The sequence below is a fragment of the Dipodomys merriami genome, unplaced genomic scaffold (genome assembly GCF_024711535.1).
Source record: "Dipodomys merriami isolate MVZ:Mamm:240054 unplaced genomic scaffold, mDipMer1.0.p SCAF_646, whole genome shotgun sequence".
NCBI lineage: Eukaryota > Metazoa > Chordata > Mammalia > Rodentia > Heteromyidae > Dipodomys > Dipodomys merriami.
In genome coordinates, this window is record NW_027206231.1 from 24,072 (window position 1) to 48,326 (window position 24,255).

The following is a 24,255-nucleotide window of genomic DNA, read 5'->3' on the forward strand; positions in this document are numbered from 1 at the left end:
AAAAAGTTTCTTTGAAAAGGAATACACTTTCAGGAGATTAAATGTAGGTTGGTTTGAGAATGACAACATTTTTATACCACAGAACCAAGTTGTACTAAAGTACCAGTGTTTTGAAGCACAAACGATCTTCTCAATTAATGTTTTGCTGAATTACATTTAACCTCTAAGTCGTTTTCCTGACCATGGTAGATCAATCACAGATCTATCCTTCCAGGAACTATTTTTTGGGCCCACTTATGCTGGACTGAAATATTACATTAGTCATTAGGGGAGGGGTATTAAAAATAATCTTGTGACACTTTCTGATCTTGTTCACTCATATGGGCTGGTCATCTGTAAATTCAGTTTGAAATACAGTAATTTCTCTCGATTTTGTGACTTCATCTTTCATTTTAAGTTGCCTTACATTACACAGTTGCTTGCTGCTAATTCTTGTTTCTCGAGGAATTGAAGCCCTGAAATATAAGAAATGAGAAATTGAGATGGATTTTCAGTTACTGTCTGCTGGCATGTTGCGTAGGCCTAGGTGAGAAGTCTTGCCCCTGTTATCTGATGATGCAGGTAACCCAGCCATAAGATATTAGGACCCATGGGTCTATAGAAGAATAATGTCTTTTAGATATCATAGTAGCACAATTGGAGTATAATATGTAGGAATGCATCAGAAATATGTAGAAAAACAGTTTGGGACCAGTGAGTTAAAACAATAAATAGAGCATCAGAGTAAAATCTCTTAGAGATTAGAGGAAAACAACATTGATTTTTAAAAATGTGAATTCAGAAGACCATGAACACTTAGAAGGCATCACAAGTTTATACCGAAGACATTGCATTGATACTTTTTATATTCTAATATATATTATAAACCTAATTTTTTATATTCCAATTCTATTTATTGGAATAAATAAATATCAATTTATTTATCAAATTATCAATTGATTCTAGTAAGTTTCACTGTGTGAAATATAAATTCAGCACATATAAATATAAAATATATAACTAAATATAATATAATAAAATGGCACATGTTTTGCATTGCTCTGTTTTGGTTAGGGAATCAAAAGCAACTCTGTTTTAAAGTATTTTTCCATTATCTCTACCTCAGTGTTTGATAGAGTTAGACTTAAACCTTTAACTTTTGTAGATTTACAGACTGGAGGCAAGAGGAAACATTACAAATTTAAGGCCTAATAACAAGGAGAAACATATGGATTTCTCCTGGAGCTATGAAAATATTTGGTGATAGAAAGGCAGTAGTCTAAGTTCCTGCCTGGTTGGTAGGTAGACAGGCCAGGACATTAGGTAATCATGCATATGAACAATTTTTTCACTTTCTTGGCTTTAGCTACTTTTGAAATGGTAGGGATAATAAACAATTATATTTTGATAAAAACCTTCCAGTCTGAAAAGTTCTGTCTGAAATATTCATTTTTATTTTTTTTGAGAGAAACTTTTTATTTTTTTTTAATTTAATTTAATTTTATTTGTGAACATACTGTACAGAGGAGTTACAATTACATGGGCAGGATAATGCGTACATTTCTTACCAAGCATTGCAGCCTCCTCCTTTGTTTACCCTTCACATCCCTTCCCAGCCTCCCCCATACCCCCCCAATCCCAATCTTTCTCCTCCCCCCCTTCCACCCCCCCCCCCCCCGCACCGACGTTGTAAAGCTAGTTTTGGACATGACAACTTGTACTTCTCATTGTTGCAACAGGTCCACCTGTGTCATTAAACAACTGGTTTTCCCCATCTCCTCCACAAGTTATACTGACATCAAATATAGTGAAAGCAGAGGTTATACTGTGGGGGAGGGATATACATATGATCCCTTGGAACTAACATTTATTTTGTTCAAGTAAGACAATTTACGCAATCAGGGTAAGACATTCTGGTTGGTCTGATCCTACATGGAAGAAGGGTAAAGTGTCAGGTAGACATTTGTGCCAATGAGACCTCATTTGGGAAAATTTCAGCTGCAGAAGTTTACAAGTAGCTCTTTGAATCCATTAGCTACACAGAGCAAACTCAGTTGAATAAATAAGTACTTGAAAAAGCCATCCCCTTTGGACCTAGCTAAAAATGCTTCAAAGTATGATTAAACTAAAATGAAAACGATTTAAAATAGTCATTGACAAAAAAAATACAAACGTGAGCAATCAACTGAACAATATAATTATTTTCCATTATACACAGAATTTTAGGGAAATAAGATCAGTAAAATTGTTAGGAACAATAAGGTTTCCTTGTTACAAACAGGCACCCAAGGATATAATCCTGTATAAATATTGCATCATTAACTACCTAAATTTAGAAGACATTACATGCTTTAGCAGCACATGTACCCAAATTACACCAATACAGAGATTAACATGGCAATTGCAAAGGATGATATGAAAATCTGTGAATTATTCCAGATTTTTCATTCTTCAGATGCAAGAAATGAAAAACAATTATTAAAAAGTTGATTACAAAATTAGAAATGTAACAATAAATGTAATTCATATAAATAAAAGTTTGACATCAGTGTATTAAATCTTCACATTAGAAAGGCCTTTACATAGCATAATCGTTATAAAACTTTTAAAATTAGACAACATTGTCATTTTATTCCAATGAAATATACTATAAGTACCTAGTAAAAAAGGAATCTTAAACTGTTTTGGTATGATATGCAATTTGAAAGGACACATTTATTAATGAACCTATATATTATAAAACAATGTAGAATTCAAAGTCTTTTATCTAGGAAAGAAGAAAATAGATTATGGGCATTATACAAACAGAATACAGAATATTTTAAAGTATAATTTTTCTCATAAGCACCAGAAATATCTTTAGTTTCTTTAGTACTCATTTCAACAGATAAATTAAAATTATTTCTGAATAAAAAAAGCAAAAACTCGAGGGGGTCAAAGATGGTGATGGGGAAGTAGGGGAATGCCACAGCTCTCCCCAACCAAAAAGAGAGTTTGAGTTCCAACGTTTAATCTCCCCAAGAGACCGACAACAAAAAAAATCAACATCCAGAGAAAAACAGGAGTTGAAAAGAAGAATTTCACAACAGAGAAGCTTGAAGACGTCTCCCCCAACGTCTATTGGTCACAAAGCAGCGTGCCAAGCCATGGCCAGCCCAGCCTGGTGGGAGCTGCCGGTGGCCCAGAGACACAGGGAGTTGTCTGCAGATCACCCGTACCAAAGACCCCTGGGGTATCAGTGTCAGACTGGCTGATCCTGATGAATGAAGAAACCTCTGAGCAGGGAACTTACACAAAGATCCCACCTCTTCCCCTCACTCTCCATTGGAGCAGAGAGGGTCCATCCCACCAAAGCCACTCAGCCCCATGGCAGGAACTTCAGAGATACATGAGATGCCCACAGAAGACCAGAGCAGAACTGAGAGGAACTGGTGCTGATCCAGAGATCGCAAACAGAGACAAACCCCAGCAATCAGAACCTGCACAGAGGCCCCTCCCCACCCCTCTGGTGGACGCCGGAGGCCCATCCCGTGGAGTGGACCCAAACAGTGTCAAAGGAGGCCGTGACAGAATAGAAACACACAGAGCCACCACCTCTCAGCCTAGCCCACAACCACCTCAATTGAACTCTGACTGCAATGGCAACCAACAACCTACATCACACAGAAACAACTAGCTCCAGGGTGAGTACCCCGCAGGGGACACTGTATTCCTCAAGGGAGACCAGAGCTGGTGGGAATCCCCAGACCCCCTACCCCAAAACCTGCACCACAGGACCCACTAAAACTAGAAACTTTTCAAGAGCTCCACCCGCCCATTGATCACACTCAGCTGGCCAGGCTAGAACAAGAGAGACCCTGGAAGGAAGCTTAAATGCCCAAGCCTGGAACAGCGCCACTGGGTCAAGACACCCAACGGTGGAAGAAATTTGAACTGTGTACTCAAAGCTGTGTAATCTAGGTGGGATACACAGCAGCACAGGTCCAACAAGTGTGCCCAGGCTGGGGTCTGGGACCAGGCCTGGGTATCTGGTGCCTGTGCAACATAACCAACTCCTCCCAACTGAAATCAGAAGCTGAGCATACACCTCAGCAGAAGGGAGAAAAACAGGGAACTGCACTCCTGGTAATCATGCCTGTGACAGCAAAAGATGCGGGGGGTTCAGGACAAGAGAAGCCCAAACTTCACAAGAACCTGACCCATGTATTCTAGGCTAGGAATTGAACAACACAGGCCTCCAGCAACCGATAATAGTCAGGAGCTCAGGCTGGTAAGGTGCTCAGCAGTACAGTGCTTGCAAGAGGCCCTGGATCTGATTCCTCAGCAAAACATAAGCAGAAAGGGCCAGATGTGGTGCTTTGGGTCAAATGGTAGGGTGCCAGCCCTGAGCTGAAGTGCTGAGGGACAGCACCCAAGACCAGAGATCAAGCCCACAAATAGCCAAAAAAGTAAACCAAAACAAAACATCAGGAGACCATAGCAGACTCCAGCATCTGGGAGAGTACATCCAGCACATCCGAACTTGCCAAGAGCACCTTTAGGAACAAACAGGAGCAGTCTAGGCTGCTCAACCCTTCTAAAGTCAGGAACTGCCAGTGATCTACAGCAGAGCGCCGAGAACCCTCTGTGGGTCAGACCAGCAGCTGGAGGTCGGCCCCCAACAGAACCGAGATCAGGTACAGAGTCTCTCTACCAGCACAGAAACAGTAACCAAGCAAAGACAGACACCTATTGACCAAAACAAAATTTCAGATTAGTCTGCAATAATCCCTGAATAACCATTAGAAAATCACAGAGAAATATTACAAGGTTTATCAACACCTAGGATAGCAAGCTATCTCTAAAAGCCAGCAGCAACCCAGGGGAGAGCCCCACAGGGAGCGAAGCAGGAATGGAAGACAAACACTACATCCAAGACATGCTGGAGGCAATGACTCAAGAAATAAAGTGAGAAATAGACCAGAAGTTGAAAGAACACCAGGTCGAAATACCAAAAGAGGTGCAGGACATCAAACAGGAGATGTATGCAAAAATAGAGGTAGCACACACCTCACTAAGCCATGAGATAAGTGACAAAATAGAGGCAGTACACACCTCATTAAGAGGTGAGGTTAGTATTTTGAAAACCAACATTGAATCCATTGAAATCAAAATGAGTCCATTTCCTCCATGCAAACCACAATGGAAGACACAGTTAACAGAGTGAACAAAATGTAATACAGAAGACAGAATACATCAACTGGAACAAAAAATGACAGATATGGAAAAATCACTTAAATTATACCAAAGGGAAATTCAAGGGCAAGCAGATAGTGCCAAGAAATTTAACCTTCATATACGAAGGTAAGGAATATCAAAGCAAGGGATTGCAACACCTATTTCACAAGATAATCGGTGGAAATTTTCCCCATCTGAAAAAAGAACATCTTACCCACATAACAGAAGCATATAGAACACCTAACAAGCAGGATCCCAGGAGAAACACTTATAGACACATTATAGAATAAATGATAGATCTGAATGATAAGGAAACAATCTTGCATGCAGCAAAAATGAAGAAGGAGCCATACTACTATAGGAAAAATATTAGAATCACTACAGATCTCCCCACACAAACACTGAACGCAAGAAAGGCCTGGGAAAGTACTCCATGAGCCCTGAGAGCCAATAACTGCCAACCCAGACTGATATACTCAGAAAAGCTAGCATTCACATTCGATGGAGAACTGAAAATTTTTAATAGCAAAGAAAAACTAAATTAATACATAAACATTAAGCCAGCATTACAAAGACTACTAAGAGGTTGAACACAACCTGAGAAAAGCAACCAGGAACAGGGACCTGCACCCAGACAGGCATTAATAGAAGTCTATCTGAGCAAGGACAGAGGAAAGGAAAGATGAAAAACAGTGAACATAATGCATCTCTCTATACTATCACTTTTGCAGCATTATTTACCATAGCTAAGATATGGAACCAACCCAGATGCCCCTCAGTAGATGAATGGATCAAGAAAATGCGGTATATATACACAATGGAATTCTATGCCTCCATCAGAAAGAATGACATTGCCCCATTTGTTAGGAAATGGAAAAACTTGGAAAAAATTATATTAAGTGAAGTAAGCCAGGCCCAAAGAAATGTAGGTCCCATGGTTTCCCTTATTGGTAATATCTAGTAGATGTATGAGTTAAGCGGAAAAGGTCAGATAACGTGATGGCAGGAAAATGAACCCTTAGATATGTATTTTAATGTTTTTTTTTCTTTCATGCATGTGTTACTAATGCATTTATAAGATTATCTCTTTGTGGCTTTGTATGTCCCTCCCCCACAGTATAACACCTGCTTTCACTATATTTGATGTCAGTATAACTTGTGGAGGAGAAGGGGAAAAACCAGTTGTTTAAGCATACAGGTGGACCTGTTGCAACAATGAGAAATACAAGTTGCATGTCCAAAATGAGCTTTACAACGTCGGTGTGGGTGGGGGGGTGAAAGGGGGGGGAAGGAGAAGGATTGGGATTGGGGGGGAGGGGGGAGGCTGGGAAGGGATGTGAAGGGTAAACAAAGGAGGAGGCTGCAATGCTTGGTAAGAAATGTACGCATTATCCTGCCCATGTAATTGTAACCTCTCTGTACAGTATGTTCACAAATAAAATTAAATTAAATTAAAAAAAAGATTAACGGGCTTACTTCACCAATCAAAAGAAAAATAACTGCAGTTTGGATCCTAAAACATGACCCATCCATCTGTTGCCTCCAGGAGACCCACCTCTAAGCCAAACATGCAAACAAACTCAGAGAGAAGGGTTGGAAAAAGATCTACCATTCAAATGCACCTAGTAAGAATGCAGGCGTAGCAATCCTTATATCTGACAAAATAAACTTGTCATTAAATTCATTACAATGTCAAACCATCCCTGCATCTCTGGGATGAAGCCTGCCTGCTCATAGTGTATGATTTTTTTAATGTGTTTCTGGATTCTTTTAGCTAGAATCTTGTTAAGGATCTTTGCACCTGTGTTCATCAAGGAAATTGGCCTGTAATTCTCCTTTTTGGTTGGGTCTTTGCCTGGTTTGGGGATGAGTGTGATATTGGCTTCGTAGAATGAGTTTGGGATAGCTCTCTCCTTCTCTGTTTCTCTGAAGAGCTTGAGGAGTGTGGGTATTAGTTCTTCTTTAAAGGTCTTATAGAATTCTGCTATGAATCCATCTGGTCCTGGGCTTTTTTGGTTGGAAGACTTTTGATAGCTTCTTGTATCTTGTTGTAGGATATTGGTTTATTTAATTGGTTTCTTCTTTGCTCAGTTTGGGCAACTTGGATTTCTCTAAAAAGGAATCAATATCTGCCAGGTTTTCTTCCTTTAGAGATTATAACTTTTGAAAATAGTCCATTAAGATTGTTTGGATATCTTGGGTAGTGTTATGATTTTTCCCGTGGTATCCCGAATCCTGTTAAAATGGATTTCCTCTCTTCCTTTTTTAATTAATCTTGCAAACGATCCATCAATTTTGTTTATTTTTTCAACGAACCAGCTTTTTGTTAGGTTAATTTTGGCTGTAATTTTTTTATTTTCTAATTGGTTAATCTCTGCTCTTAATTTGGTTATCTGGCTCCGTCTAGGAACTTTAGTTTCCATTTTTTCATGTTTTTCTAGCTGTTTTAATTGCAACATGAGATTATTTACTTGGTCTGTCTCCATTTTCTTGATGTGGGCACTGATGGCAATAAATTTGTCCATCAGGACTGCTTTTGTTGTGTCCCACAAGTTTGTTTGAGAGATTTTTTTCATTTTCATTGAGTTGTAGGAAATGTTTTATTTCTTCTCTGATCTCTTCCATTACCCAGGCATTGCTAAGGAGTGTGCTGTTCAATTTGCATGTATTAGAGAAATTTCTGCGGTATGCTTTACTGGCTTGATTCCACCATGGTCAGATAGGATACAGGGGATTATGTCATCCCTTTGTATTTGCTTAAGTTTCTTGCATGAAGTATGATATGGTCTATTTTGGAGAAAGTTCCATGAGCTGCTGAGAAGAATGTGTACTGTGTTGTTTTACGGTGAAATACTCGGTATATGTCAGTTACTTCCGCTTGAAGTATGGCCTCACTTAATTTGGTAGCTTCTTTGCCAATCCTCTGGTTGGTAAGCCTGTCCTTTGGTGAGAGCAGTGTGTTGAAGTCTCCTAGTATTATCGTATTGGGATCTATTTTATTCTGTAAGTCAATAAATGTAATCCAACACATCAACAGAGCCAAGGTCAAGAATCACATGATTTAGCATTACCCTGCCCATGTAATTGTAACTCCTCTGTACAGTATGTTCACAAATAAAATTAAATTAAATTAAAAAAAAAGAATCACATGATTTTTGCCACAGATGCAGAAAAGGCCTTTGATAAAATTCAACATTCATTCATGCTAAAGGCTCTGGAGAAAACAGAAATAGAAGGAACATTTCTTAAAACAATAAAACCATTTATGACAGACCAATAGCCAATATTATATTTAATGGGGAAAAGCTACAACCAATTCTCCTAAAATCATGAAGAAGGCAAGGATGCCCACTGTCTCCACTGCTCTTCAATATAGTCCTGGAACCCTTAGCCAGGTCAATAAGGCAAAAAAAAAAAAATACATGAAAGGGATCCGCATAGGGAAAGAAGAGGTTAAACTATTCCTTTTTGCAGTCAACATGATACTATACTTTCATGATCCCAAAAACTCCATCCCCAAACTCTTAGAAATCATAAATCACTTCGGCAAAGTAGCAGGATACAAAATAAACCCACAAAAATCAGCTGCCTTCCTGTACACTGACAATGTACAAGAAGAGAGGGAAATAAAGGGAATAACCCTATTCACAATAACCTCCCCCAAAATAAAATATTTAGGAATTAACCTAACCAAAGATGTAAAAGGACTATTTAATGAAAATTATAAAAAGATAAAGAAAGAAATTTCAGAAGACACTAGGAAATGGAAAGACCTCCCACGCTCTTGGATAGGTCAATTTAATATAGTGAAGATGGCAATACTGCCAAAATTAATATACAAATTCAATGCAATTCCTATTAAAATCCTAATGATGTACATCACTGAAATACAGAAAACAGTCCAAAAATTCATATGGAACAACAAAAGACCTAGAATAGCCAAACCAATTCTAGGGAATAAAGACAAAATGGGAGGGATATCCATGCTGCACTTCAAACTATACTACAGAGCTATAATAACAAAGACAGCATGGTACTGGCACAAAAACAGACCCGAAGACCAATGGAACAGAATAGAAGATCCAGAAATAAATCCACAGGCCTAGAGCCAGATGATATTAGACAAAGGAGCCAAAGACATACAATGGAAGAAACACAGCCTCTTCAACCACTAGTGCTGGAAAAACTGGGCTGCCACATGCAGAAAACTAAAAGTGGACCCCAGCCTATCACCATGAAGCAACATCAACTCAAAATAGATTAAAGATCTTAACATTAAAACTGAATCTCTGAAACTACTGCAGGACAGAGTAGGAGAGACACTTGAACTAATAGGCACAGGAAGGTACTTCCTGAACAGAGTCCCAGGATCACAACAAATTGGGGAGAGACTCAACACATGCGACTACTTTAAAATAAAAAGCTTCTGCACAGCTAAATCTATTGCAACCAAGCTAAAAAGACAAATAACTAATTGGGAAAAAATATTTACCAGCAACATATCAGACAAGGGGTTAACATCCAGTATATACAGGGAACTCAAGAAACTAACCCTCCTAAACCTAACAAATCAATTACTAAATGGGCAAGGGAAGTAAAGAGGGACTTTGCAGAGGAAGAAATAAAAATGGCAAAGAAACACATGAGGAAATGTTCATCATCCCTGGTGATGAAGGAAATGCAAATAAAGACAACCATGAGATACCACCTTACCCCAGTCAGAATGTCTGACATCCTCAAGTCAGCCAACGACAATTGCTGGAGGGGATGTGGAGAAAGAGGAACACTATTACACTTTGGTGGGAATGTACACTTATACAACCACTTTGGAAAGCACTCTGGAGGGTCCTTAGAAAGATAAAGATTGATCTCCCTTATAACCCAGTCATACCACTTTTAGGCATCTACCCTGAACAACAGGAACCAATATACAATGACACGTGCACCTCAATGTTTATTGCAGCACTGTTCACAATAGCTAGTATATGGAAACAACCCAGATGCAGCACCACAGATGAATGTATCCAAAAATTATGGTATCTACAAACAATGGAATATTATGCAGCCATTAGAAATGACAAAATAATGGCATTTGCAGGGAAATGGATGGAGCTAGAAGGTGATCATGTTGAGCAAGGTAAGCCAAGAGCAAAGAGACAAACGGTACATGGTCTTCCTTATAAGTGGATGCTAAATCCAAAATGTTAGGTGATACGACAAAATTAACAGGCTTAAGAAAGAAAGAACTCCCACACATCTGGTCGAAACACTACTAAATATCCCCATACTGCTGATCACATGTATGTTGTATTGTGTACACCGTTATATGTTATAGAATGTGATAGACAATTTCCTCCAGGAAAGTTAGAATGAACTTATGACTTTAAATGAGCATCATTATTTCACAATACTGTGAAATTTGGGAAGTTATGTAATCACTTAATCACAATTTAAAAAAAAGAACCTCAGGGAAGTAAGGAAGGAAGGGATGGTATGGGGAAAACAATAGAGGGGGTTACAATGTTCAATAGGAAGTGTACTCATTACCTTGCTCATGTAACTGTAACCCTCTGTATAGTATCTGTACAATAAAAAATTAAAAAAAGATCCAATCAACAGTAAAAAAATAAACTAAAATCAATACAAAAAGACAAGGATGGACACTACATATTAATACAGGGAACAATACAAGAGGAGGATATTACCATCATCTACCTATCATTCCCCAAACATCGGTGCACCCAAATATGTTAAGCAAATACTCTCAAACTTACAGAATAAAATAGATCCAATATGATAATACTAGGAGACTTTTAACACCCCACTCTCATCAAAGGACAGGTCTACCAACCAGAGTATTGGCAAAGAAGCTATCGAATTAATGAGGCCATACTTCAAGCAGAACTGACATTTACCAAGTATTTCACCCTAAAAACAACACAGTACACATTCTTCTCAGAACCTCATGGTACTTTCTCCAAAATAGACCATATAATAGTTCATGCAATAAACTTAAGCAAATTCAAGGAGATTGACATAATCCCCTGTATCCTATCTGACCATAGTGGAATCAAGCTAGTTCTCAATAACAAAACATACTGCAGAAATTACTCAAATACATGGAAATTGAACAGCTCACTTCAAAGCAATGCCTGGGTAATGGAAGTGATTAAAGAAGAAATTAAAAAATTCCTACAACTCAATGAAAATGAAAATACCTCTCAAAAACCTTTTGGGACACAGCAAAAGCAGTCCTGATGGACAAATTTATTGCCATCAGTGCCCACATCAAGAAAATAGAGACAGACCAAGAAAATAATCTCATGTTGCAATTAAAACAGGTAGAAAAACATGAAAAAATGGAACCTAAAGTTACTAAACAGAGCCAGATAACCAAACTAAGAGCGGAGATTATTGAAATAGAGAATTGGAGAATCATAGCCAAAATTAACCAAACAAAAAGCTGGTTGAAAACATAAATAAAATTGATAGATATTTGGCAAGATTAATTTAAAAAAGAAGAGAGGAAACCCATTTTAACAGGATTAGGGATGCCACGGGAAAAATCACAACATGTACCCAAGATGCCCAAACAATTTTAACAGACTACTGTGAAAAGTTATACCCTCTAAAAAAAGAAAACCTGGCAGAAATGGATGCATTTTCAGAGAAATACAAGTTTCCCAAATTGAGCAAGGAAGAAGTAAATCAATTAAATAAGCCAATATCCTACAAGGAGATATATGAAGCAATCCGAGGTCTTCCAACAACAAAAAAAGCCCAGGACCAGATGGATTCGCAACAGAATTCTATATGACCATTAAAGAAGAACTAACACCTATACTCTTCAAGCTCTTCAGAGAAACAGAGAAGGAGGGAGCTGTCCCAAACACATTCTACGAAGCCAATATCACATTCATCCCCAAACCAGGCAAAGACCCAACCAAAAAGGAGAATTACAGGCCAATTTCCTTGATGAACACAGGTGCAAAGGTCATTAACAAGATTCTAACTAACAGAATCCAGAAACCCCTTAAAAAAAACCATACACTAAAACCAAGTAGGCTTCATCCCAGAGATTCAGGGATGGTTTAACATACATAAGTCAATAAATATAATCCAACACATCAACAGAGCCAAGGTCAAGAATCACATGATTATCTCCACAAATGCAGAAAAGGTTTTTGATAAAATTCAACATTCATTCATGCTAAAAGCTCTGGAGGCAATAGGAATAGAAGGAACATTTCTTAAAATATTAAAAGCCATTTACGACAGACCAATTGCTAGTACTATACTTAATGGGGAAAAGCTACAACCAATTCTCTTAAAATCAGGAACAAGGCAAGGATGCCCACTGTCTCTTCTCCTGTTCAATATAGCCCTGGAACTCTTAGCCAGGTCAATAAGGCAAGAAAAAGACATAAAAGATCTGTATATGGAAAGAAGAAATTAAACTATCCCTTTTTGCAGGTGACATCATACTATACCTTCACGATTCCAAAAATTCCATCCCCAAATTCTTAGAAATCATAAATCACTTCAGCAAAGTAGTATGATACAAAATAAACCCACAAAAATCAGTTGCCTTCCTGTACACTGACAATGTAAAAGCAGAGAGAGAAATAAAGGAAAGCAAGCCCATTCACAATAACATCCCCCAAAATAAAATATTCAGAAATTAACCTAACCAAAGATGTAAAAGAACTATTCAATGAAAACTATAAAAAGTTAAAGAAAAAAATTACAGAAGATACTAGGAAATGGAAAGACCTCCCATGCTCTTGGATAGGCAGACAATATAGTGAAAATGGCAATTCCGCCCAAATTATTATACAAATTCAATGCAATTCCTATTAAAATCCCAATGATGTATTTCTCTGAAATACAGAAAACAGTCCTAAAATTCATATGGAACCACAAAAACCTAGAATATCCAAAAGAATTCTAGCAAATAAAGACAACATGGGAGTTATATCCATGTCGCACTTCAAACTCTACTATAGAGCCCTAATAACAAAGACAGCATGGTACTGGCACAAACACAGAACCGAAGACCAATAGAATAGAATAGAAGATACAGAAATAAATCCACATGCCTACAGTCAGCTGATATTTGACAAAGGAACCAAAGACAGACGATGGAAGAAACACAGCCTCTTCAACCACTAGTGCTGGGAAAACTGGGTGGCCACATGCAGAAGAAAAAAGTGGACCCCAGCATATCACCATACACCAACATCAGCTCAAAATGGATTAAAGACCTTAGTATTAAACCTGAATCTCTGAAATCTCTGCAGGCAGAGTAGGAGAGACACTTGAACTTATAGGCCCAGGAAAGAATTTCATGAATAGAGTCCCAGGGTCACAACAAATTGGAGTGAGACACGACAAATGGGACTACCTTAAAATAAAAAGCTTCTGCAAAGCTAAACCTATCACAACCAAGCAAGAAAGACAACCAATTAATTGGGAAAAATATTTACCAGCAGTATATCCAACAAGGGGTTAATATCCAGTATATACAGGTAACTCAAGAAACTAATCCCTCCCAGAGCTAACAAACCAATTACTAAATGGACAAGGGAACTAAAGAGAGACTTCTCAGAAGAAGAGATAAAAATGTCAAAGAAACACATTAGGAAATGTTCACCATCCCTGGTTTTGAAGGAAATGTAAATAAACACAACCATGCGATACCACCTTACCCCAGTCAGAATGTCCCACATCCTCAAGTCAGCCAATGACAAATGCTGGAGGGTATGCAGAGAAAAAGGAACCCTACTACACTGCTGTTGGGAATGTACACTTATACAACCAATTTGGAAAACAGTCTGGAGGGTCCTAAGAAAGCTAAATATTGTCCTCCCTTATGACCCAGTCATACCACTTCTAGGCATCCATCCTGAACAACAGGAACCAGTATACAAGGACACATGCACCTCCATGTTTATTGCCATACTGCTCGTAATAACCAGGGTATGGAAACGACCCAGATGTCCCACCACAGATGAATGGATCCCAAAATTGTGGTATCTGTACACAATGTAATATTATGCAGCCATTAGAAATGACAAAATAATGGTATTTGCAGGGAAATGGATGGAGCTAGAATGTGATTATGTTGACCAAGGTAAGCCAAGAGCAAAGAGACAAACGGTACATGGTCTCCCTGATAAGTAGATGTTAAAACCAAAATGTTAGGTAATACGACAAAATTAACAGGACTTAAGAAACAATCTGATCGAATCTCTACTAAATAACCCCATGCTGCTTATCACATGTATGTTGTATATGTGTACAATGGAAGGGAACCAGGAAGACGACATAGAACTAGAAGGAATCAGGGAAAAACCCATCAGCTGCACTGGACATTGACCAAAATGAACTAAGCAAGTTAATGGCAGGGATGGGAGGGAGGAAACAAGTGGGAAAACAGGAACAGCTGATGTTATGCAAAACAAAAGAAATGTACATACCAACCAATGTGGAAGGTATAACTGTATCGCAAAGCTCATAGAACTCATAAATGTTATAGACTGTGATAAACAATTTGCTCCAGAAATGTTAGAATGTGTTTGTGACTTTAACTGAGCATCACTATTCCACAATAGTGTGAAATTAGGGAAATTATGTAACCACTTAATTACAATAAAAATAGCAAAACTCTCCAGAAATCATTATAGATATATACAACTAACTCTTGAATACATTTTGAAATCAAAGTCAGGCAATTCACTTGGAAGACTTCCATGGAATCCATTAATTGTTACAATAAGCTATTGTTGTTATTTAGATTGTGAAAATATTTTGTATGGAAACAAAGAATGCAATGGCATTTTTGAAATTTAATAAACTTAACCAAACCATTATGACTTAGGAGAGCAATTTGTGCAGCCTTGCAAAACTTCAAAGAGATAGTGATACATACTTATCCTTTTGGCAATATCAAATACAGTTTCTTCCAAGTTGTTTTTCAGACCTGATTTGACATAATGGTTCAACAGAAGCAGATCCAAAATATCTTTGCTATCTCTATTCCCAGCAGCAAGATGCAAGGGAGTCATTGGTATCTGCATCATGATGAAGTAAGAAAAAAGCCACTCTAGTATTATTCCACATATAAGCACTGCACAGGGTTATCCAACCATCTACAGTTATTGCATGAATATCTGCCGCTTGAGCCAACAACTCATGGACATTGTCTATGTGTCCACTGTAGGCTTCCTGATGAATATGGGTATACTCATCGTCATCCCTAGTATTCACATGAGTGGCCTTTTTGGAAAGTAGTCTCCGCACTGTAATAACCTGATTATTTTCAGCAGCCCAAAGAAGAAATTTGCATGGATCTTACTCCATTTTTTTTGCAATTGATATCATTCCTCACTTTTTCATCAAGTTCCTCATATTCCTAAGAATTGCCTAACTAGAGACTTTGAGTGACAGTGGGAATGAGGCGTCCATGTATTTCCCTAATAGTTCACATTAGTTGAACTGTTCAGAAAAATCCTGTGACTTTTCTGCAGCTGTTTTTTCAACATGATTTATTTTCCCTTTTTCCATTTTTACTATTTGAAATTATTCTAATTGGAGAGTAGGGAATTGATGGATAGCAGAGGAAAGATTTTCCTCCATATTCAAAGATACAGACTGAAAATAAGGACCAGTAGTGTCTTCATGTGCAGCTTATTCTATGAATGAGAAAAGATGAAATAATGCCTTTTATATAAATGATTTGGGAAATGGCAGAGCAGAAAGTAAAATGATGCAACCAAAAATATAAAAGCAAAATAAATTACAATAATTATAGAGCAATCCTATTATCTATGAGAAACATTAAAGAGAGAGGAAGAGAGACAGATGTGCAATGACCTAGATAGCCACAAATGCATGCCTCTGATCAATTTATAGAGCAAACAGAATTTTATGTTTTAAAAAAGATGGAAATAGAGTTTATGTATTTACTTGAATTTGGTAAATACATTTTTAGCAGCCTACATGAAGAGACGTAGGTTTAATCTTATTGCAGACAAGAATCTAAATCCTTGCTAATTCTAGGAACAGATCTCTATGAAATCAGTTGAATCACACTTTTCACTTACAATGAAGGAATAGATCCAGTCTAGGAAAGCAGCAAAAGAAGGCAGGCCGATTGTATCTGTGACAAAACTTTGTGGAAAATGGTATTGAGCATTACTTACTGTTGATCCACTTGCACTGGAAGCATGATGCTGAACAATTGCTTGCTGATTCTCAACTATTGCTTTGATCATTATATTCTCCAAAAAGAAAAAGTGAGATTTAATTGATAGCAAAGAACTACTAATATATTTTTATTTTCATTAAGCACCTTCAATCATTGAAACCACATGAAGAAAATAGACAGGCCTATTTTTTTAGATGAAAACAAGTGTCTTTAAAAAAACATGGAATGTAACTAGTCATTCATGTAAAGGACTTCTATTTTAGTACTACATTATACATTTTTTTTTCTAATGTTGGGTACCAATAAATAATGGATCTATTAGAAAGCTCTTAAAACTCATATGTCCAATTGTGAGTTCTCTTATACTATATCATGTTATTTTTTGTGTATGTTCTTAAGAAGAAATTTACATTACTAACTTGAATTTCTGACAGGACAAAATCATCATGTACATCTTGCTTCTATACTCTCATTTTTAAATTACTAAGTATGTGCATTAGATAACTATAGAGGAAAAAGCAGAAGCCACACTGGTGGCTCATGTCATTAATCCTAGCTAATCAGAAAGATGAAATCTGAGGATTGTGCTTTGAAACCAGACCAAAAATAAAAGTCCATTAGATTCTGCTTTGAAATAAACCAACAAAAGCTAGAACTGGAGCTGTGGTACAAGCAGTAAAATGATATCCTTGAGAAAACTAAAACAAAAAAATAACAAATTCTGGGATAGAGACAGGCCCTGAGTTCCAGCCTTAGTATTAGCACCAAACAAATAATTGAATTAATTCGTTAATTAAGTAATTAAATATAAATTAAGTGGTCACATGTCGATAGGCAGGTAAAATGTAACATCTGTGGTGAGTGGATTGTGTATTTTTTTGTAGTAAGACAAATTATTATTTGTACTAATCATTAATTTTTTGTTTGAACTTTTTTGGTACAATAAATCCTGAATTTAGCATGTATGTATAGGTGTGTTACATGTGTGCATATGTGTGTATGTGTTTATGTGTGCATGTGCTTTTGCAATGTTGCTTGCCAATGTGGACAGGGTGAGGCTGAAAAGAGCTAACTTTGTTGCAATGTTTTTATTTATCAGTATTCTCTCATGTCATTTCAGTTGGACTACTCTTCTGTACATTTTATTTGTCAAATAATATCATCAGAATCAAAGGATTTACCATATTAAGTTAGATAAAAGAGACTGCTTTCAGCTCTTATTATATGTTAGGTGAGAAGAATCAGACATATTTAGGTAGTAAATTAGTGCTGTATGATGACTGTCGGTTCAAAATATGTATTTGACCTCTTAAATTTGTTATACATTTAACATATGCTCATGGAGTGAGTTTGACCAACTGGACTAAATAAGTATTGCTCTCTGGTTATACCCGTGAAACACAAAGTGGATAAAATTTTTCTGGCTTTCTTTTGAAAATAACTTTCTTTGTAAGATCATATATATTCATATTTATCAAGTTTGAATATCCCATCATATTGACTGAAAATCAGTATTGTTGATATGCTTGTTAGATATTTCTTTCAAAAACAAACGAACAAAAAGCATGAGTCATCTCCAGATAGTGGATGTATCTGAAGTTGTTTTGTACATGCAAAGGGCTAATGGCTCTTTTGTGGGAGTAACTATCACAACTTAACAAATAAGGCTTTTTGAATATCTTTTCCAATATAAATAACATCCGAGAGTGAGTCTTGTAATTTCGGAAAACCCTTTGAATATTTTAGTATTATTTCAGTTCATTGACTATAGAGCTAAAGACATTTCTGAAATAAATATAAAGATCTGAAAATGTATGTGGGTATATAGGCTTTTTATGCATAATCTTATGAAAATCCAGTTTTTATGAAACTAAATGAAATAGAATAAAAGAATGTAAGTGAATTTGGTTAGCTAATTATTAGTTTAACTTTGTTTTCTATTAACAGAGTCCTTTGAATGTAGATGATGCAATTAAATTATTTCCTTTCTGTTTTTGTACTTCAGTTATTTTTCATATCATTGTAGTTATGGGAGTGAATTTGTAGTATAAATAAAAGTCCTTTAAAATGATTCTGATTAATCTTGTGCTTTGTGTCCTACTCCCAAGAAAATGAGTTATTTTCAAGTGTTAATAGTTTATAATTGAATCTTCATTTCATAAGAAAATTTTTTAAATGCAATAGTATTGATGACTTTTTTAACCAATTGTATTGACAAGGTGGAGAGTCTTTAATTCATGCTTAGGTCTTGGGTCTATGATTTTTAACCTTTTGTTCCTGACATTAATGATAGTTCAGACTGCATTTTGGCGTATATGAAAGGTAAAATATTTATCTGGGGTCAAAGATGATTTTTATATTAGTCTTGCTTTAATAACATTTTATTTTATTTTATTTTATTTTATTTTATTTTATTTTGTTTGTGGGGCATAAACTCCACTTCCAGCTTTTTCTGTTTATGTGTTGCTGAGGAATCGAACCCAGGGCCTCATGCATGGAAGGCAAGCATTCTACCAATGAGCCACCTTCACAGCCCTTAATAACATTTTAAAGTAGTACATTTTCCTCAGAATGTTGTGTATAAAAAGCAATCAAAATATTTATAATGGTAAACAACCTAGGGGAGCTAAATTGTGGAAATTATTGGTCCATAACTCCTGCAATCTGTTTCCATCGAGAATTGGGCAGGACATTCTTTCGGTATGAGTGTGTTAAACAGAGATGGGGTCCCCAGGCAGTGCAGTGTTGAGTGAAGGGACAGATATGATTTCTACTATTTTGAGCTAGAAATCAAGAATGTTATACTTTAGCAGTTCCTTTCACCAGGGATGTTTAAATTGATTATGAGCTTAGAGTTTTCATATTACAGCTACCTATTTTCTAACAAAATAAAGTCAAATATTATTAGAGTGTACACAATAATTCTGGGAAATTTTCCTAGAATTAGTAGACTAAGTGCTGGTATTTTAGTCATAAAATAAAATGAGGTTATTTGATAGAGTGGGAGATGGGCCTCAGGCTAACACTTACCATGCGTGCAACGCTGTACTAGTAATTCCAATTCTGAAGATTTCAATAACATCATCTGACAATTAAAAATGGAAGTAGTTCCACTTTATGGGATTATTGTGAGGATTAAGTTAGATACCATAGGTAAAGTACTTGGAAAAACTATCATTCAGCATTTGATACTTTCTACCTGTTATTTTATCGTGTGATGAATTCTAACATTTTTACTGTGATTTTTATATTGTGTCTATTTATAATTTGCAATGTGATATATTGATATTCATTGCATTGGTCAGTTTTCTTACATTATGAGGAAAATGCCTGCAAAGAAAATTTCTGAGGAGGAAACTATTATATTGATTCATGGTTTAAGAGAATGCAGTTTAAGATCAGATGTCTCCATTGTTTTCAATTATATTTTTATTAAATAGTTGTTCAAAAAATTTTCCATTCCACAAATCAGTTTGTAAGTACAATGGATCTTTACATAACCTTCCCATACTCTTCCAAACCTCACCCTAATTTCATGTTTTCTAGTTTCATACTATCTGCATTGAATATTATGTCTTCACTCTCTTCCTCCATAACTCTCTTTATTCCTTCCCTTTGACTTCCCCTCACATCTTCCAAGTGATAGATTCCTGGTATTCATTTTGTTGGATTAAAAGTTCAATTTTATAACAAATTACACCTTTTAAATACTCCTCTGCAAATAGTATGCTTTGGTTAATACTGTTGTGTAATTGTAACCCCTCTGTATGGTATTTTCACAATAAAAAAATCACTGATTTATGGTCAATAGATTTTGAAAAGGATGCCATGACTTTATGAAATAAAAATAGAATCTTAAATGGGTGTAGTGGCACTATTGTCTCCCTAGATTTAAAAAAAAAGTTCTTATACTACTACCTCAATCCTTATACAAAAATTTAAAAATTTTAAATAAAAAATGATTAGCAAAGTAAATGTGAGATATAAAAACATATAAAACATAAACATAAAAATTCATGGCATTGGATCAGTAAAGGTTTCTAAAATATGACATGGAAAACATTAGTGTGTAAAGAAAAACAAGAATGAACTGGATAATATCAACTTATAATCTTTCATAATTCAAAGGACAATATAACAGAAGTGAAAACATATCTAACAGATAGAGGACACATATTCGTTAATGCTACAATGTTAATGCTACAATCATTCTGAGTCTAAATATTTTTATATCTCCTAATTCCATATAACTTTACCCCAAATAGGATATTTCTTTAAAGAACATATGTAAATAGTAGGAGCATATGAAATAAGTTCCTCTTTAGTATCCAAGAATAAATAAAGAGAAAGCTCACTAGTAGGACCATAATATAAAAAGATGACACAAATATAGTAATACACTTGTGGAGAAATTGATATACTCCACATAGCAAATGAATTTGTAAAATACTACAATCATTAAAGGAAGCAAGTTTTCAAAAGGTCAAAGAGAAATGAATAGGTTCTATCCATTACACGTCTATGTATGTATTAAAGAGAAGTAGAAAACTTGTTTGGACAGGGAATGTGGTTCATTGAGAATGCACTTGAATACTTTGTGTGAGACCCTGGAAATAATCCCAAAACACAAATTTTGAAAAGGCTCACTATATAGGATGTATGCCTGATAATTCCTGTAAATGAATTTTATATCTACTTTAATGTCTGTTCTAAAATTTGGAGCATTTCTATTTGAAGAAAAGCAAATTTGTGAAAATTAGGCTTTGAAAACCTATGATTGTACAATTCACGTCCAAAGCACTAAAATGCATTCAATAAAAGGAGATAATATATTTCACGTGAATTACATGTCAGCAAAAAAAACTATTGCTAAAATACTTCACACAAAATGCAGAATACCTAAAAAGATATTTTCTGTGTTTGCTTAAAAACTTTGTAAACTGCAACATTTAAAACAATAATATGATTACCGTTCATTTTGAGGATTTTTTGTCTGTTTATTTTGAGTTTATTCAGAGATAACTCAGTCAAAAAGTGTATGTGATAACTGGAATACCTAGAAATTAAGCAACACTTATAAATAATTGATAACCTTTTCTGGAAGAAACTTTTGGCAAAGGACAGAAGACACAAATCTATGCATCTGCATCTTATGAAAGCCATATGTTACTTGGTCAATCCAATTGTTTTTCTCTACTTTGCTAGGGAAAAAGTATTCTCAAGATAAGAGCCAATAGCAGTGAGAAGAAACAAAATACACTATCATCTTGATTTATTTGTGAAAGTAACAAATGAAATAAACTATTCCACTTAAGGGATTCCAATATTAGTATCTATGAAGATGTTCCTGAATGCCAAAATCCATTGAATTTTGGGAATTTTAATTTCTATGAACATATGAAAACTAGAACAAGAAAAGAAATATAGTCTTTGAGCAAACCAGCCTTGGAATAATTTTCTCAGTTGCTTTGAAATTACATAAGAATTGATATTCCTTTCCATTGGAAACATTTAAAAATGTTTATCATTTATTATAATTCAAATATGAAGCAAGAGTAATTTTATATAACCATTATAAATATCATTCTATTCCTATCATAAAATAGAATGACAAACCACTCCCAAAATATTACCTACCCATCATTATTCTTAATACCTTATCATTACCTAAATATCTTAAACGATCTAAATAGTCATGTCTTTAACATAGACGTAAATATTCTATACGTTTTACTTAACATTTTCCAGGGGCATGTACTCATGTTTCTAAGAAATGTTCCAGCAGTTAAAAGATGCTTTTGTGAAATTAATGTGATACATTTTGTTGTTGTTGTTGTTGTTGTTTGAAAGGCCTGGGCATTATCCCTAAGACTTTTTATGCTCAAGGACAGCAATCTCCAACTTGAGGCACAGAGCTAATTCATGTTTTTAGTGGTTAATTATAGATAAGAATCTAACAAGTACTTTTCTGTCTGGGCCACTTTCAAACACATTTCTAAGATCTCATTACCCAGAATAAGTCGAATTATAAGAGTGAGTCACTGGCACTTGGTGTGATATTTTTTTTTATTTTAATTATGTTTTAAGATTTTTGTTTCGCTATAGTGTACATCATTCTACACATAAATTTAGATATTGTATATATTTCTGATGACAATCTCTAAAAATATATGTCATTCTACACATAACATTAATATTTATATATACAAATATTTCTGAAGACAGACTCTTTCTAAAAAATTTTGCTACTATTTTTGAACTTTTATATTTCAAAGATATACAGTCTATTTTTGTAAAAGTTTCCTAGAATAAAATGACTAATATTTCAATAGAAAGTAGAGCTTTTACTTTCAAGGGAATTTTAGATCTACTTATGACATTGTAATAATATTTACAGTGTATTACTTGAAAAACTTCTGTCCAAACTCTTAACTATTTGTGTATAATGAGGGGGAGAGAGGAAGATAATTCATACTGGTTAAGAATTAGCAATGCTTCAAAAATCTATTCCAAAATTTATTATAAACTCATAGTCAAGCCACATGATATGGTTTAGTTTTTTTGTTTCTTTATTTGTTCAAAATTTTAATATGGATGCATACACGGTTAAGCCAGGCCCAAAGAAACATAGGTCCCATGGTTTCCCTTATTTGCAATATCTGGTATATGTATGAGTCAAACAGAAAAGGTCAGATAATGTGATGTCAGGAAAATGAACCCTTAGATATGTATTTTAATGTTTTTTTTTCTTTCATGCACGTGTTTCTAACGCATTTATAAGATTATCTCTTTGTTGCTTTGTATGTTCCTCCTCCAGAGTATAACCCCTGCTTTCACTATATTTGATGTCAGTATAACTTGTGGAGGAGATGGGGAAAAACCAGTTGTTTAAGCATACAGGTGGACATGTTGCAACAATGAGAAGTACAAGTTGTCATGTCCAAAATGAGCTTTACAACGTCAGTGTGGGGAGGGGGGAAGGGGGAGAAGGAGAAGCATTGGGATTGGGGGGGAGGCTGGGAAGGGATGTGAAGGGTAAACCAAAGGAAGAGGCTGCAATGCTTGGTAAGAAATATACGCATTATCCTGCCCATGCAATTGTAACCCCTCTGTACAGTGTGTTCACAAATAAAATAAAATAAAATTAAAAAAAATACTAATCAAAAGAAAATAATAGAAAAATCATAGGGACATATAAGACTTTCACTATTTAGCACTTATGACGCTAATAATAATTTTGATAAAGATGATAATGATGACCACAGTGTAGCCTGACAATGATAAGGTTATCGAAAAGGAAAAAAAAATCTTTACAATTCTTTGAAGCTAGAGTTCCCACACTGAATACAGTTATAAACTGAATTGGATTATATACAATAATAACAAGAGGAGAGTTTCAATACCAATAAATAAAATTACATTAATAGGTAGAGACAGTAAAAACGCTAGTGTTATTTTTGCAGTCTCTCTAATGTATACTCATTTTTCTTTTATTTTCTTTTTTTATTGTGAAAATGCGGTACAGAGGGGTTACAATTACATGGGCAAGATAGTGTGTACTTTCCTTATCAAGCATTGTAGCCTCCTCCTTTGTTTACCCTTCACATCCCTTCCCATCCTCCCTTCCCCTTCACCCAATCCTCCCCCCCACCCAAGTTGTAAAGTTCGTTTTTGACATGAGAGCTTGTACTTCTCATTGTTGTAACAGGTCCACCTGTATTCTTAATTAAACGACGTGTTTTTCCCCTTCGCCTCCACAAATTATACCGACATCAATTACAGTGAAAGCAGGGGTTATACTGTGGGGGAGGGACTTAAAAAGCAACAAAGAAATAATTTTATCATTGCCT

The 24,255-nt window shown here is 35.6% G+C and overlaps 1 pseudogene; it reads left to right on the plus strand.

Annotated features, from left to right (window-relative positions):
• The first annotated feature begins 2,325 nt into the window (after positions 1–2,325).
• On the plus strand, positions 2,326–2,424 carry LOC138815527 (U6 spliceosomal RNA; annotated as a pseudogene).
• Positions 2,425–24,255: the final 21,831 nt, after the last annotated feature.